Source organism: Globicephala melas, unplaced genomic scaffold (genome assembly GCF_963455315.2).
Source record: "Globicephala melas unplaced genomic scaffold, mGloMel1.2 SCAFFOLD_490, whole genome shotgun sequence".
Taxonomy (NCBI): domain Eukaryota; kingdom Metazoa; phylum Chordata; class Mammalia; order Artiodactyla; family Delphinidae; genus Globicephala; species Globicephala melas.
Genome location: NW_027207656.1, coordinates 24,559 through 37,083, shown reverse-complemented (window position 1 = coordinate 37,083; position 12,525 = coordinate 24,559). Strand labels below are relative to the sequence as shown.

The window sequence follows — 12,525 nt, the reverse complement described above, 5'->3', positions numbered from 1 at the left end:
GAGATTCTTGCGGGCACTTTTCAATCGTATTTTCCACAAAGGTGAGTGGGCGCCGGCGTGGGTTCAGGGGATGTGGGCCTGTCCCCTTTCTTCTATCCCTGCCTTGATTCTCAGCCCCTCAGGAACCCAGGCCCTGACCCATCTCGCCTTTCCCCACAGACAAGCAAGCCAGCTGTGTAGGCACCCATCGCATGTGCATGCGCTGCTCCGTGGATCCCAAGAACCTGTGCTCAAGAGTTTCTTCCCACTTCTGCCATCGCCCAAGCTTCCTGCTCGGGCAGGTAAACCCACCTTGACTACTGCCTGCAGCGGGGCTCGGCGGGGGCGGAGCCGGCGGCCCCCCCGCCGCGGGCGAGTAAAGGAGAAGGCGGGCGGAGCGGGAGGCAAAAAGCCTACAGCACCCGGTATTCCCAGGCGGTCTCCCATCCAAGTACTAACCAGGCCCGACCCTGCTTAGCTTCCGAGATCAGACGAGATCGGGCGCGTTCAGGGTGGTATGGCCGTAGACGGGGGCGGGGCGCCGCGGGCGGCCTCTTGAGGCCCAGTTTCGCTGGCGCTGGCGCCTTAACGCCAGCCTGGCGGCCGGCCCGCCCCGGCAGGGCCCCCTCGCCCGCCCAGGCAGGGGCAACGGAGGTCTCGGGTATCGGGCGGCGGCGGAGGGTTTGGCGACCACCTCCCAGCCCAGGGCGGCCGTGACCCAGCAAACCCTTCGGCGCTTGGCGCCCCGCCCAAGATCCCGCACGTCGCTCACAGGGACGTGGCCCCGGAGGCTTCAGGGCCCGGGGCCCGCGGTCCCTTGGGCATCGGCCCTGCCCGCCCACGCGGCCCTAGGCGCAGCCCGGCCGCAGCCCGGGCCGGCCCTCCTGCCCGACAGCAGCTGGCCCGAAGCCACCGGGAGCCACCATTGAGTCGCCACGGCCCCTCAGCCCCGGCAAGGCCACCCTTGCCCCCACACCCCCCGCCGAGCTCAGGACCCCGCCCCTGGTGGCCGGCAGGCCCGGGGAAGCGGCCCCTGCCCTCGATCCCGCTCCCGCACCCGGCCGCGGTGACACGCCAGAGGGGCGGGGTGGGGGGGGCTTTTGTCGGAGGGAGCTGTGGAGGGACACACCGGCACACAGGTGGCGGCGCCGGGGCTGGGCGCCGGTGGGGGCGGCCAGGTGCAGGTCGAGGGGCTCGCGGGCCGAAAGGACGGCAACTGGGCCCGCGGCGGAGTCTGGGTCCGGGCCAGCCACCCCGGGAGCGTCTGGGGTGCGCCTGCCTTCCAGGGCCGCCTTCTGGCCGCCTGGCCGGCCGGGCCGGCGGGGAGCGACCCCGCCGGCGCGCGCCGTGGTGGGAGGGGCCTGAGGAGGTGGGGCCTGCAGCGGGGCCCGGCGGGGGCGGAGCCGGCGGCCCCCGCCGCGGGCGAGTAAAGGAGAAGGCGGGCGGAGCGGGAGGCAAAAAGCCTACAGCACCCGGTATTCCCAGGCGGTCTCCCATCCAAGTACTAACCAGGCCCGACCCTGCTTAGCTTCCGAGATCAGACGAGATCGGGCGCGTTCAGGGTGGTATGGCCGTAGACGGGGGCGGGGGGCCGCGGGCGGCCTCTTGAGGCCCAGTTTCGCTGGCGCTGGCGCCTTAACGCCAGCCTGGCGGCCGGCCCGCCCCGGCAGGGCCCCCTCGCCCGCCCAGGCAGGGGCAACGGAGGTCTCGGGTATCGGGCGGCGGCGGAGGGTTTGGCGACCACCTCCCAGCCCAGGGCGGCCGTGACCCAGCAAACCCTTCGGCGCTTGGCGCCCCGCCCAAGATCCCGCACGTCGCTCACAGGGACGTGGCCCCGGAGGCTTCAGGGCCCGGGGCCCGCGGTCCCTTGGGCATCGGCCCTGCCCGCCCACGCGGCCCTAGGCGCAGCCCGGCCGCAGCCCGGGCCGGCCCTCCTGCCCGACAGCAGCTGGCCCGAAGCCACCGGGAGCCACCATTGAGTCGCCACGGCCCCTCAGCCCCGGCAAGGCCACCCTTGCCCCCACACACCCCGCCGACTCAGGACCCCGCCCCTGGTGGCGGGCAGGCCCGGGGAAGCGGCCCCTGCCCTCGATCCCGCTCCCGCACCCGGCCGCGGTGACACGCCAGAGGGGCGGGGTGGGGGTGGGGCTTTTGTCGGAGGGAGCTGTGGAGGGACACACCGGCACACAGGTGGCGGCGCCGGGGCTGGGCGCCGGTGGGGGCGGCCAGGTGCAGGTCGAGGGGCTCGCGGGCCGAAAGGACGGCAACTGGGCCCATGGCGGAGTCTGGGTCTGGAGGGCTCTGAGCCTCCATCCGCTCTGGTGCCTCGGGTCTACCGGCCCGACGCCTGGTAGCGCGACACCCCACCGGCCCACAGACGTAGCCTCCCCAGCTGTGCTCACAGCGAGTCCAACCGCAGCCTGCATCCCTCCACGGGACACTTGGATTACTCCCGCGATCCCCACGAGGTGCGGCACCCGGCGGCCGAATGGGCTGAGATCCTGCCCTTGCGGCGCCCTGTGGCCACCTCCGCCTCCCTCACGGTACTGGCCGAGGCCTCGGACCAGCGGGCCCCGGCTCCCAGCTCAGCGCTGCTCCTCCGCCCCTCTCACCTCCTGCCCGACGTCCAGGCTACCGAGCACCCTCCACCCCCGCCCACCTTCATGCCACTCAGCCGGAACCCGGGAGGCAATGCCAACTACCAGGTGTATGACAGTCTGGTGCTGAAGCGGCAACCGCAGGAGGGCCAAGCGCGGGCCAACTCGCTGCTACCTTCCACCTCGGCCTCCAGGCCCTCTCTGCACGGGAGCCAGACTGGGAAAATGAACTTACCAGCAGCAAGTGGGGGCAGGGGCAGGGGGCGGCAGGGCATGGAGAGAGGAATAAAGAGCGCCAGAGTCCAGGAAACATTGGTGGTCTGTGGCTTGGAAGCGCCACTCCTTCTGCCAGCCTGGGTCCCTGCGCTTGGCTTCCTGCAATAAGAAGCCAGTGTCCCCTTCTTGGCCTGAGGGTCCCTTTGGTTTAGTGGCCACAGTTCTGCCAGCAGGCCCCTCCTGGTCCTATACCATGCACTAAGTACATCTGCAGCTGCAGACTCCAAACCCCTGGTCTCTGGGCACCTCCTCTGTGTCTCAGCTGTCCCTGTCCACAGAGAGCCTCATACAAGAAGTTGCTTCCAAACTGGGAGGTTCCACATCTGGGCAGGTCCAGCTCCAGGCCCAGTGAAGGGCATGAAGAAGGCTGAGGCTCTGGACTCCAGCCAGGCCTTCAGCAGGCCTCTGAGGCCAAGGTCTTCCTAGTCTCAAGAGGGGCCAAGAGACGCAATGTGTCATTTGAACAAGTGAGTCAGCGGGCGGTGAGCGAATGAATGACCGCTCGAGGGGATGTATGCCGGCCACCGGGCCCTGTTTGACTGTCCAGGCTCAGCTTACCTGACCCTGGTTACCAGGGAATGCCACTCTGGGCCCTCCTTTTCATCCCCCTCCCTCACTGTGACCTCACCACCTGCCCCATTATGACCCAGTCTGGCTCCCAGTTAAAACTGGAGGGCAGAGGGCCCAGGCAGTCCTGGGACCAACGGCCATGGGTGAGCGAAACTACTACCGAGCCGAGCCGTTCACTGGCCCCATCCCCAGGAAATGCCAGGAGCAAGGATACTCAATTCTTCTGATCCCGGTCAGCTTCATCTTGCTCAACGTGGGGATCAACATGGTGACTATGGTCAGGGCAGGATCTGTGCAGCGCGGTTGGGGGAGCCCTGGGGTCTTGAAGGGGCTGAGGTGGGAGGGCTGCTGGGGTGTGACCGGGACAAGGGTTGGATTTCAGGGCTCACCCTGCTCCCGGCCTCCCCCCTCCCCTTCTTCCCTCAACTCTGGAGGCATCTGAAGAGATTCTTGCGGGCACTTTTCAATCGTATTTTCCACAAAGGTGAGTGGGCGCCGGCGTGGGTTCAGGGGATGTGGGCCTGTCCCCTTTCTTCTATCCCTGCCTTGATTCTCAGCCCCTCAGGAACCCAGGCCCTGACCCATCTCGCCTTTCCCCACAGACAAGCAAGCCAGCTGTGTAGGCACCCATCGCATGTGCATGCGCTGCTCCGTGGATCCCAAGAACCTGTGCTCAAGAGTTTCTTCCCACTTCTGCCATCGCCCAAGCTTCCTGCTCGGGCAGGTAAACCCACCTTGACTACTGCCTGCAGCGGGGCTCGGCGGGGGCGGAGCCGGCGGCCCCCCCGCCGCGGGCGAGTAAAGGAGAAGGCGGGCGGAGCGGGAGGCAAAAAGCCTACAGCACCCGGTATTCCCAGGCGGTCTCCCATCCAAGTACTAACCAGGCCCGACCCTGCTTAGCTTCCGAGATCAGACGAGATCGGGCGCGTTCAGGGTGGTATGGCCGTAGACGGGGGCGGGGCGCCGCGGGCGGCCTCTTGAGGCCCAGTTTCGCTGGCGCTGGCGCCTTAACGCCAGCCTGGCGGCCGGCCCGCCCCGGCAGGGCCCCCTCGCCCGCCCAGGCAGGGGCAACGGAGGTCTCGGGTATCGGGCGGCGGCGGAGGGTTTGGCGACCACCTCCCAGCCCAGGGCGGCCGTGACCCAGCAAACCCTTCGGCGCTTGGCGCCCCGCCCAAGATCCCGCACGTCGCTCACAGGGACGTGGCCCCGGAGGCTTCAGGGCCCGGGGCCCGCGGTCCCTTGGGCATCGGCCCTGCCCGCCCACGCGGCCCTAGGCGCAGCCCGGCCGCAGCCCGGGCCGGCCCTCCTGCCCGACAGCAGCTGGCCCGAAGCCACTGGGAGCCACCATTGAGTCGCCACGGCCCCTCAGCCCCGGCAAGGCCACCCTTGCCCCCACACCCCCCGCCGAGCTCAGGACCCCGCCCCTGGTGGCCGGCAGGCCCGGGGAAGCGGCCCCTGCCCTCGATCCCGCTCCCGCACCCGGCCGCGGTGACACGCCAGAGGGGCGGGGTGGGGGGGGCTTTTGTCGGAGGGAGCTGTGGAGGGACACACCGGCACACAGGTGGCGGCGCCGGGGCTGGGCGCCGGTGGGGGCGGCCAGGTGCAGGTCGAGGGGCTCGCGGGCCGAAAGGACGGCAACTGGGCCCGCGGCGGAGTCTGGGTCCGGGCCAGCCACCCCGGGAGCGTCTGGGGTGCGCCTGCCTTCCAGGGCCGCCTTCTGGCCGCCTGGCCGGCCGGGCCGGCGGGGAGCGACCCCGCCGGCGCGCGCCGTGGTGGGAGGGGCCTGAGGAGGTGGGGCCTGCAGCGGGGCCCGGCGGGGGCGGAGCCGGCGGCCCCCGCCGCGGGCGAGTAAAGGAGAAGGCGGGCGGAGCGGGAGGCAAAAAGCCTACAGCACCCGGTATTCCCAGGCGGTCTCCCATCCAAGTACTAACCAGGCCCGACCCTGCTTAGCTTCCGAGATCAGACGAGATCGGGCGCGTTCAGGGTGGTATGGCCGTAGACGGGGGCGGGGGGCCGCGGGCGGCCTCTTGAGGCCCAGTTTCGCTGGCGCTGGCGCCTTAACGCCAGCCTGGCGGCCGGCCCGCCCCGGCAGGGCCCCCTCGCCCGCCCAGGCAGGGGCAACGGAGGTCTCGGGTATCGGGCGGCGGCGGAGGGTTTGGCGACCACCTCCCAGCCCAGGGCGGCCGTGACCCAGCAAACCCTTCGGCGCTTGGCGCCCCGCCCAAGATCCCGCACGTCGCTCACAGGGACGTGGCCCCGGAGGCTTCAGGGCCCGGGGCCCGCGGTCCCTTGGGCATCGGCCCTGCCCGCCCACGCGGCCCTAGGCGCAGCCCGGCCGCAGCCCGGGCCGGCCCTCCTGCCCGACAGCAGCTGGCCCGAAGCCACCGGGAGCCACCATTGAGTCGCCACGGCCCCTCAGCCCCGGCAAGGCCACCCTTGCCCCCACACACCCCGCCGACTCAGGACCCCGCCCCTGGTGGCGGGCAGGCCCGGGGAAGCGGCCCCTGCCCTCGATCCCGCTCCCGCACCCGGCCGCGGTGACACGCCAGAGGGGCGGGGTGGGGGTGGGGCTTTTGTCGGAGGGAGCTGTGGAGGGACACACCGGCACACAGGTGGCGGCGCCGGGGCTGGGCGCCGGTGGGGGCGGCCAGGTGCAGGTCGAGGGGCTCGCGGGCCGAAAGGACGGCAACTGGGCCCATGGCGGAGTCTGGGTCTGGAGGGCTCTGAGCCTCCATCCGCTCTGGTGCCTCGGGTCTACCGGCCCGACGCCTGGTAGCGCGACACCCCACCGGCCCACAGACGTAGCCTCCCCAGCTGTGCTCACAGCGAGTCCAACCGCAGCCTGCATCCCTCCACGGGACACTTGGATTACTCCCGCGATCCCCACGAGGTGCGGCACCCGGCGGCCGAATGGGCTGAGATCCTGCCCTTGCGGCGCCCTGTGGCCACCTCCGCCTCCCTCACGGTACTGGCCGAGGCCTCGGACCAGCGGGCCCCGGCTCCCAGCTCAGCGCTGCTCCTCCGCCCCTCTCACCTCCTGCCCGACGTCCAGGCTACCGAGCACCCTCCACCCCCGCCCACCTTCATGCCACTCAGCCGGAACCCGGGAGGCAATGCCAACTACCAGGTGTATGACAGTCTGGTGCTGAAGCGGCAACCGCAGGAGGGCCAAGCGCGGGCCAACTCGCTGCTACCTTCCACCTCGGCCTCCAGGCCCTCTCTGCACGGGAGCCAGACTGGGAAAATGAACTTACCAGCAGCAAGTGGGGGCAGGGGCAGGGGGCGGCAGGGCATGGAGAGAGGAATAAAGAGCGCCAGAGTCCAGGAAACATTGGTGGTCTGTGGCTTGGAAGCGCCACTCCTTCTGCCAGCCTGGGTCCCTGCGCTTGGCTTCCTGCAATAAGAAGCCAGTGTCCCCTTCTTGGCCTGAGGGTCCCTTTGGTTTAGTGGCCACAGTTCTGCCAGCAGGCCCCTCCTGGTCCTATACCATGCACTAAGTACATCTGCAGCTGCAGACTCCAAACCCCTGGTCTCTGGGCACCTCCTCTGTGTCTCAGCTGTCCCTGTCCACAGAGAGCCTCATACAAGAAGTTGCTTCCAAACTGGGAGGTTCCACATCTGGGCAGGTCCAGCTCCAGGCCCAGTGAAGGGCATGAAGAAGGCTGAGGCTCTGGACTCCAGCCAGGCCTTCAGCAGGCCTCTGAGGCCAAGGTCTTCCTAGTCTCAAGAGGGGCCAAGAGACGCAATGTGTCATTTGAACAAGTGAGTCAGCGGGCGGTGAGCGAATGAATGACCGCTCGAGGGGATGTATGCCGGCCACCGGGCCCTGTTTGACTGTCCAGGCTCAGCTTACCTGACCCTGGTTACCAGGGAATGCCACTCTGGGCCCTCCTTTTCATCCCCCTCCCTCACTGTGACCTCACCACCTGCCCCATTATGACCCAGTCTGGCTCCCAGTTAAAACTGGAGGGCAGAGGGCCCAGGCAGTCCTGGGACCAACGGCCATGGGTGAGCGAAACTACTACCGAGCCGAGCCGTTCACTGGCCCCATCCCCAGGAAATGCCAGGAGCAAGGATACTCAATTCTTCTGATCCCGGTCAGCTTCATCTTGCTCAACGTGGGGATCAACATGGTGACTATGGTCAGGGCAGGATCTGTGCAGCGCGGTTGGGGGAGCCCTGGGGTCTTGAAGGGGCTGAGGTGGGAGGGCTGCTGGGGTGTGACCGGGACAAGGGTTGGATTTCAGGGCTCACCCTGCTCCCGGCCTCCCCCCTCCCCTTCTTCCCTCAACTCTGGAGGCATCTGAAGAGATTCTTGCGGGCACTTTTCAATCGTATTTTCCACAAAGGTGAGTGGGCGCCGGCGTGGGTTCAGGGGATGTGGGCCTGTCCCCTTTCTTCTATCCCTGCCTTGATTCTCAGCCCCTCAGGAACCCAGGCCCTGACCCATCTCGCCTTTCCCCACAGACAAGCAAGCCAGCTGTGTAGGCACCCATCGCATGTGCATGCGCTGCTCCGTGGATCCCAAGAACCTGTGCTCAAGAGTTTCTTCCCACTTCTGCCATCGCCCAAGCTTCCTGCTCGGGCAGGTAAACCCACCTTGACTACTGCCTGCAGCGGGGCTCGGCGGGGGCGGAGCCGGCGGCCCCCCCGCCGCGGGCGAGTAAAGGAGAAGGCGGGCGGAGCGGGAGGCAAAAAGCCTACAGCACCCGGTATTCCCAGGCGGTCTCCCATCCAAGTACTAACCAGGCCCGACCCTGCTTAGCTTCCGAGATCAGACGAGATCGGGCGCGTTCAGGGTGGTATGGCCGTAGACGGGGGCGGGGCGCCGCGGGCGGCCTCTTGAGGCCCAGTTTCGCTGGCGCTGGCGCCTTAACGCCAGCCTGGCGGCCGGCCCGCCCCGGCAGGGCCCCCTCGCCCGCCCAGGCAGGGGCAACGGAGGTCTCGGGTATCGGGCGGCGGCGGAGGGTTTGGCGACCACCTCCCAGCCCAGGGCGGCCGTGACCCAGCAAACCCTTCGGCGCTTGGCGCCCCGCCCAAGATCCCGCACGTCGCTCACAGGGACGTGGCCCCGGAGGCTTCAGGGCCCGGGGCCCGCGGTCCCTTGGGCATCGGCCCTGCCCGCCCACGCGGCCCTAGGCGCAGCCCGGCCGCAGCCCGGGCCGGCCCTCCTGCCCGACAGCAGCTGGCCCGAAGCCACTGGGAGCCACCATTGAGTCGCCACGGCCCCTCAGCCCCGGCAAGGCCACCCTTGCCCCCACACCCCCCGCCGAGCTCAGGACCCCGCCCCTGGTGGCCGGCAGGCCCGGGGAAGCGGCCCCTGCCCTCGATCCCGCTCCCGCACCCGGCCGCGGTGACACGCCAGAGGGGCGGGGTGGGGGGGGCTTTTGTCGGAGGGAGCTGTGGAGGGACACACCGGCACACAGGTGGCGGCGCCGGGGCTGGGCGCCGGTGGGGGCGGCCAGGTGCAGGTCGAGGGGCTCGCGGGCCGAAAGGACGGCAACTGGGCCCGCGGCGGAGTCTGGGTCCGGGCCAGCCACCCCGGGAGCGTCTGGGGTGCGCCTGCCTTCCAGGGCCGCCTTCTGGCCGCCTGGCCGGCCGGGCCGGCGGGGAGCGACCCCGCCGGCGCGCGCCGTGGTGGGAGGGGCCTGAGGAGGTGGGGCCTGCAGCGGGGCCCGGCGGGGGCGGAGCCGGCGGCCCCCGCCGCGGGCGAGTAAAGGAGAAGGCGGGCGGAGCGGGAGGCAAAAAGCCTACAGCACCCGGTATTCCCAGGCGGTCTCCCATCCAAGTACTAACCAGGCCCGACCCTGCTTAGCTTCCGAGATCAGACGAGATCGGGCGCGTTCAGGGTGGTATGGCCGTAGACGGGGGCGGGGGGCCGCGGGCGGCCTCTTGAGGCCCAGTTTCGCTGGCGCTGGCGCCTTAACGCCAGCCTGGCGGCCGGCCCGCCCCGGCAGGGCCCCCTCGCCCGCCCAGGCAGGGGCAACGGAGGTCTCGGGTATCGGGCGGCGGCGGAGGGTTTGGCGACCACCTCCCAGCCCAGGGCGGCCGTGACCCAGCAAACCCTTCGGCGCTTGGCGCCCCGCCCAAGATCCCGCACGTCGCTCACAGGGACGTGGCCCCGGAGGCTTCAGGGCCCGGGGCCCGCGGTCCCTTGGGCATCGGCCCTGCCCGCCCACGCGGCCCTAGGCGCAGCCCGGCCGCAGCCCGGGCCGGCCCTCCTGCCCGACAGCAGCTGGCCCGAAGCCACCGGGAGCCACCATTGAGTCGCCACGGCCCCTCAGCCCCGGCAAGGCCACCCTTGCCCCCACACACCCCGCCGACTCAGGACCCCGCCCCTGGTGGCGGGCAGGCCCGGGGAAGCGGCCCCTGCCCTCGATCCCGCTCCCGCACCCGGCCGCGGTGACACGCCAGAGGGGCGGGGTGGGGGTGGGGCTTTTGTCGGAGGGAGCTGTGGAGGGACACACCGGCACACAGGTGGCGGCGCCGGGGCTGGGCGCCGGTGGGGGCGGCCAGGTGCAGGTCGAGGGGCTCGCGGGCCGAAAGGACGGCAACTGGGCCCATGGCGGAGTCTGGGTCTGGAGGGCTCTGAGCCTCCATCCGCTCTGGTGCCTCGGGTCTACCGGCCCGACGCCTGGTAGCGCGACACCCCACCGGCCCACAGACGTAGCCTCCCCAGCTGTGCTCACAGCGAGTCCAACCGCAGCCTGCATCCCTCCACGGGACACTTGGATTACTCCCGCGATCCCCACGAGGTGCGGCACCCGGCGGCCGAATGGGCTGAGATCCTGCCCTTGCGGCGCCCTGTGGCCACCTCCGCCTCCCTCACGGTACTGGCCGAGGCCTCGGACCAGCGGGCCCCGGCTCCCAGCTCAGCGCTGCTCCTCCGCCCCTCTCACCTCCTGCCCGACGTCCAGGCTACCGAGCACCCTCCACCCCCGCCCACCTTCATGCCACTCAGCCGGAACCCGGGAGGCAATGCCAACTACCAGGTGTATGACAGTCTGGTGCTGAAGCGGCAACCGCAGGAGGGCCAAGCGCGGGCCAACTCGCTGCTACCTTCCACCTCGGCCTCCAGGCCCTCTCTGCACGGGAGCCAGACTGGGAAAATGAACTTACCAGCAGCAAGTGGGGGCAGGGGCAGGGGGCGGCAGGGCATGGAGAGAGGAATAAAGAGCGCCAGAGTCCAGGAAACATTGGTGGTCTGTGGCTTGGAAGCGCCACTCCTTCTGCCAGCCTGGGTCCCTGCGCTTGGCTTCCTGCAATAAGAAGCCAGTGTCCCCTTCTTGGCCTGAGGGTCCCTTTGGTTTAGTGGCCACAGTTCTGCCAGCAGGCCCCTCCTGGTCCTATACCATGCACTAAGTACATCTGCAGCTGCAGACTCCAAACCCCTGGTCTCTGGGCACCTCCTCTGTGTCTCAGCTGTCCCTGTCCACAGAGAGCCTCATACAAGAAGTTGCTTCCAAACTGGGAGGTTCCACATCTGGGCAGGTCCAGCTCCAGGCCCAGTGAAGGGCATGAAGAAGGCTGAGGCTCTGGACTCCAGCCAGGCCTTCAGCAGGCCTCTGAGGCCAAGGTCTTCCTAGTCTCAAGAGGGGCCAAGAGACGCAATGTGTCATTTGAACAAGTGAGTCAGCGGGCGGTGAGCGAATGAATGACCGCTCGAGGGGATGTATGCCGGCCACCGGGCCCTGTTTGACTGTCCAGGCTCAGCTTACCTGACCCTGGTTACCAGGGAATGCCACTCTGGGCCCTCCTTTTCATCCCCCTCCCTCACTGTGACCTCACCACCTGCCCCATTATGACCCAGTCTGGCTCCCAGTTAAAACTGGAGGGCAGAGGGCCCAGGCAGTCCTGGGACCAACGGCCATGGGTGAGCGAAACTACTACCGAGCCGAGCCGTTCACTGGCCCCATCCCCAGGAAATGCCAGGAGCAAGGATACTCAATTCTTCTGATCCCGGTCAGCTTCATCTTGCTCAACGTGGGGATCAACATGGTGACTATGGTCAGGGCAGGATCTGTGCAGCGCGGTTGGGGGAGCCCTGGGGTCTTGAAGGGGCTGAGGTGGGAGGGCTGCTGGGGTGTGACCGGGACAAGGGTTGGATTTCAGGGCTCACCCTGCTCCCGGCCTCCCCCCTCCCCTTCTTCCCTCAACTCTGGAGGCATCTGAAGAGATTCTTGCGGGCACTTTTCAATCGTATTTTCCACAAAGGTGAGTGGGCGCCGGCGTGGGTTCAGGGGATGTGGGCCTGTCCCCTTTCTTCTATCCCTGCCTTGATTCTCAGCCCCTCAGGAACCCAGGCCCTGACCCATCTCGCCTTTCCCCACAGACAAGCAAGCCAGCTGTGTAGGCACCCATCGCATGTGCATGCGCTGCTCCGTGGATCCCAAGAACCTGTGCTCAAGAGTTTCTTCCCACTTCTGCCATCGCCCAAGCTTCCTGCTCGGGCAGGTAAACCCACCTTGACTACTGCCTGCAGCGGGGCTCGGCGGGGGCGGAGCCGGCGGCCCCCCCGCCGCGGGCGAGTAAAGGAGAAGGCGGGCGGAGCGGGAGGCAAAAAGCCTACAGCACCCGGTATTCCCAGGCGGTCTCCCATCCAAGTACTAACCAGGCCCGACCCTGCTTAGCTTCCGAGATCAGACGAGATCGGGCGCGTTCAGGGTGGTATGGCCGTAGACGGGGGCGGGGCGCCGCGGGCGGCCTCTTGAGGCCCAGTTTCGCTGGCGCTGGCGCCTTAACGCCAGCCTGGCGGCCGGCCCGCCCCGGCAGGGCCCCCTCGCCCGCCCAGGCAGGGGCAACGGAGGTCTCGGGTATCGGGCGGCGGCGGAGGGTTTGGCGACCACCTCCCAGCCCAGGGCGGCCGTGACCCAGCAAACCCTTCGGCGCTTGGCGCCCCGCCCAAGATCCCGCACGTCGCTCACAGGGACGTGGCCCCGGAGGCTTCAGGGCCCGGGGCCCGCGGTCCCTTGGGCATCGGCCCTGCCCGCCCACGCGGCCCTAGGCGCAGCCCGGCCGCAGCCCGGGCCGGCCCTCCTGCCCGACAGCAGCTGGCCCGAAGCCACTGGGAGCCACCATTGAGTCGCCACGGCCCCTCAGCCCC

At 69.1% G+C, this 12,525-nt stretch overlaps 7 non-coding genes across 7 annotated transcripts; all 7 read right to left on the bottom strand.

The window, feature by feature from the left end:
* Positions 1–389: 389 nt before the first annotated feature.
* Positions 390–508, bottom strand: LOC132595654 (5S ribosomal RNA). Its single transcript, XR_009561790.1, has one exon. It is a non-coding gene; the product is annotated as a 5S ribosomal RNA (ribosomal RNA).
* A 931-nt stretch (positions 509–1,439) lies between these two features.
* On the bottom strand, positions 1,440–1,558 carry LOC132595652 (5S ribosomal RNA). The gene has a single exon (XR_009561788.1). It is a non-coding gene; the product is annotated as a 5S ribosomal RNA (ribosomal RNA).
* A 2,696-nt stretch (positions 1,559–4,254) lies between these two features.
* Positions 4,255–4,373, bottom strand: LOC132595651 (5S ribosomal RNA). Its single transcript, XR_009561787.1, has one exon. It is a non-coding gene; the product is annotated as a 5S ribosomal RNA (ribosomal RNA).
* Positions 4,374–5,304: 931 nt separating this feature from the next.
* LOC132595650 (5S ribosomal RNA) lies at positions 5,305–5,423 on the bottom strand. Its single transcript, XR_009561786.1, has one exon. It is a non-coding gene; the product is annotated as a 5S ribosomal RNA (ribosomal RNA).
* Positions 5,424–8,119: 2,696 nt separating this feature from the next.
* On the bottom strand, positions 8,120–8,238 carry LOC132595649 (5S ribosomal RNA). Its single transcript, XR_009561785.1, has one exon. It is a non-coding gene; the product is annotated as a 5S ribosomal RNA (ribosomal RNA).
* A 931-nt stretch (positions 8,239–9,169) lies between these two features.
* Positions 9,170–9,288, bottom strand: LOC132595648 (5S ribosomal RNA). The gene has a single exon (XR_009561784.1). It is a non-coding gene; the product is annotated as a 5S ribosomal RNA (ribosomal RNA).
* Positions 9,289–11,984: 2,696 nt separating this feature from the next.
* LOC132595645 (5S ribosomal RNA) lies at positions 11,985–12,103 on the bottom strand. The gene has a single exon (XR_009561781.1). It is a non-coding gene; the product is annotated as a 5S ribosomal RNA (ribosomal RNA).
* Between the last annotated feature and the right edge of the window lie 422 nt (positions 12,104–12,525).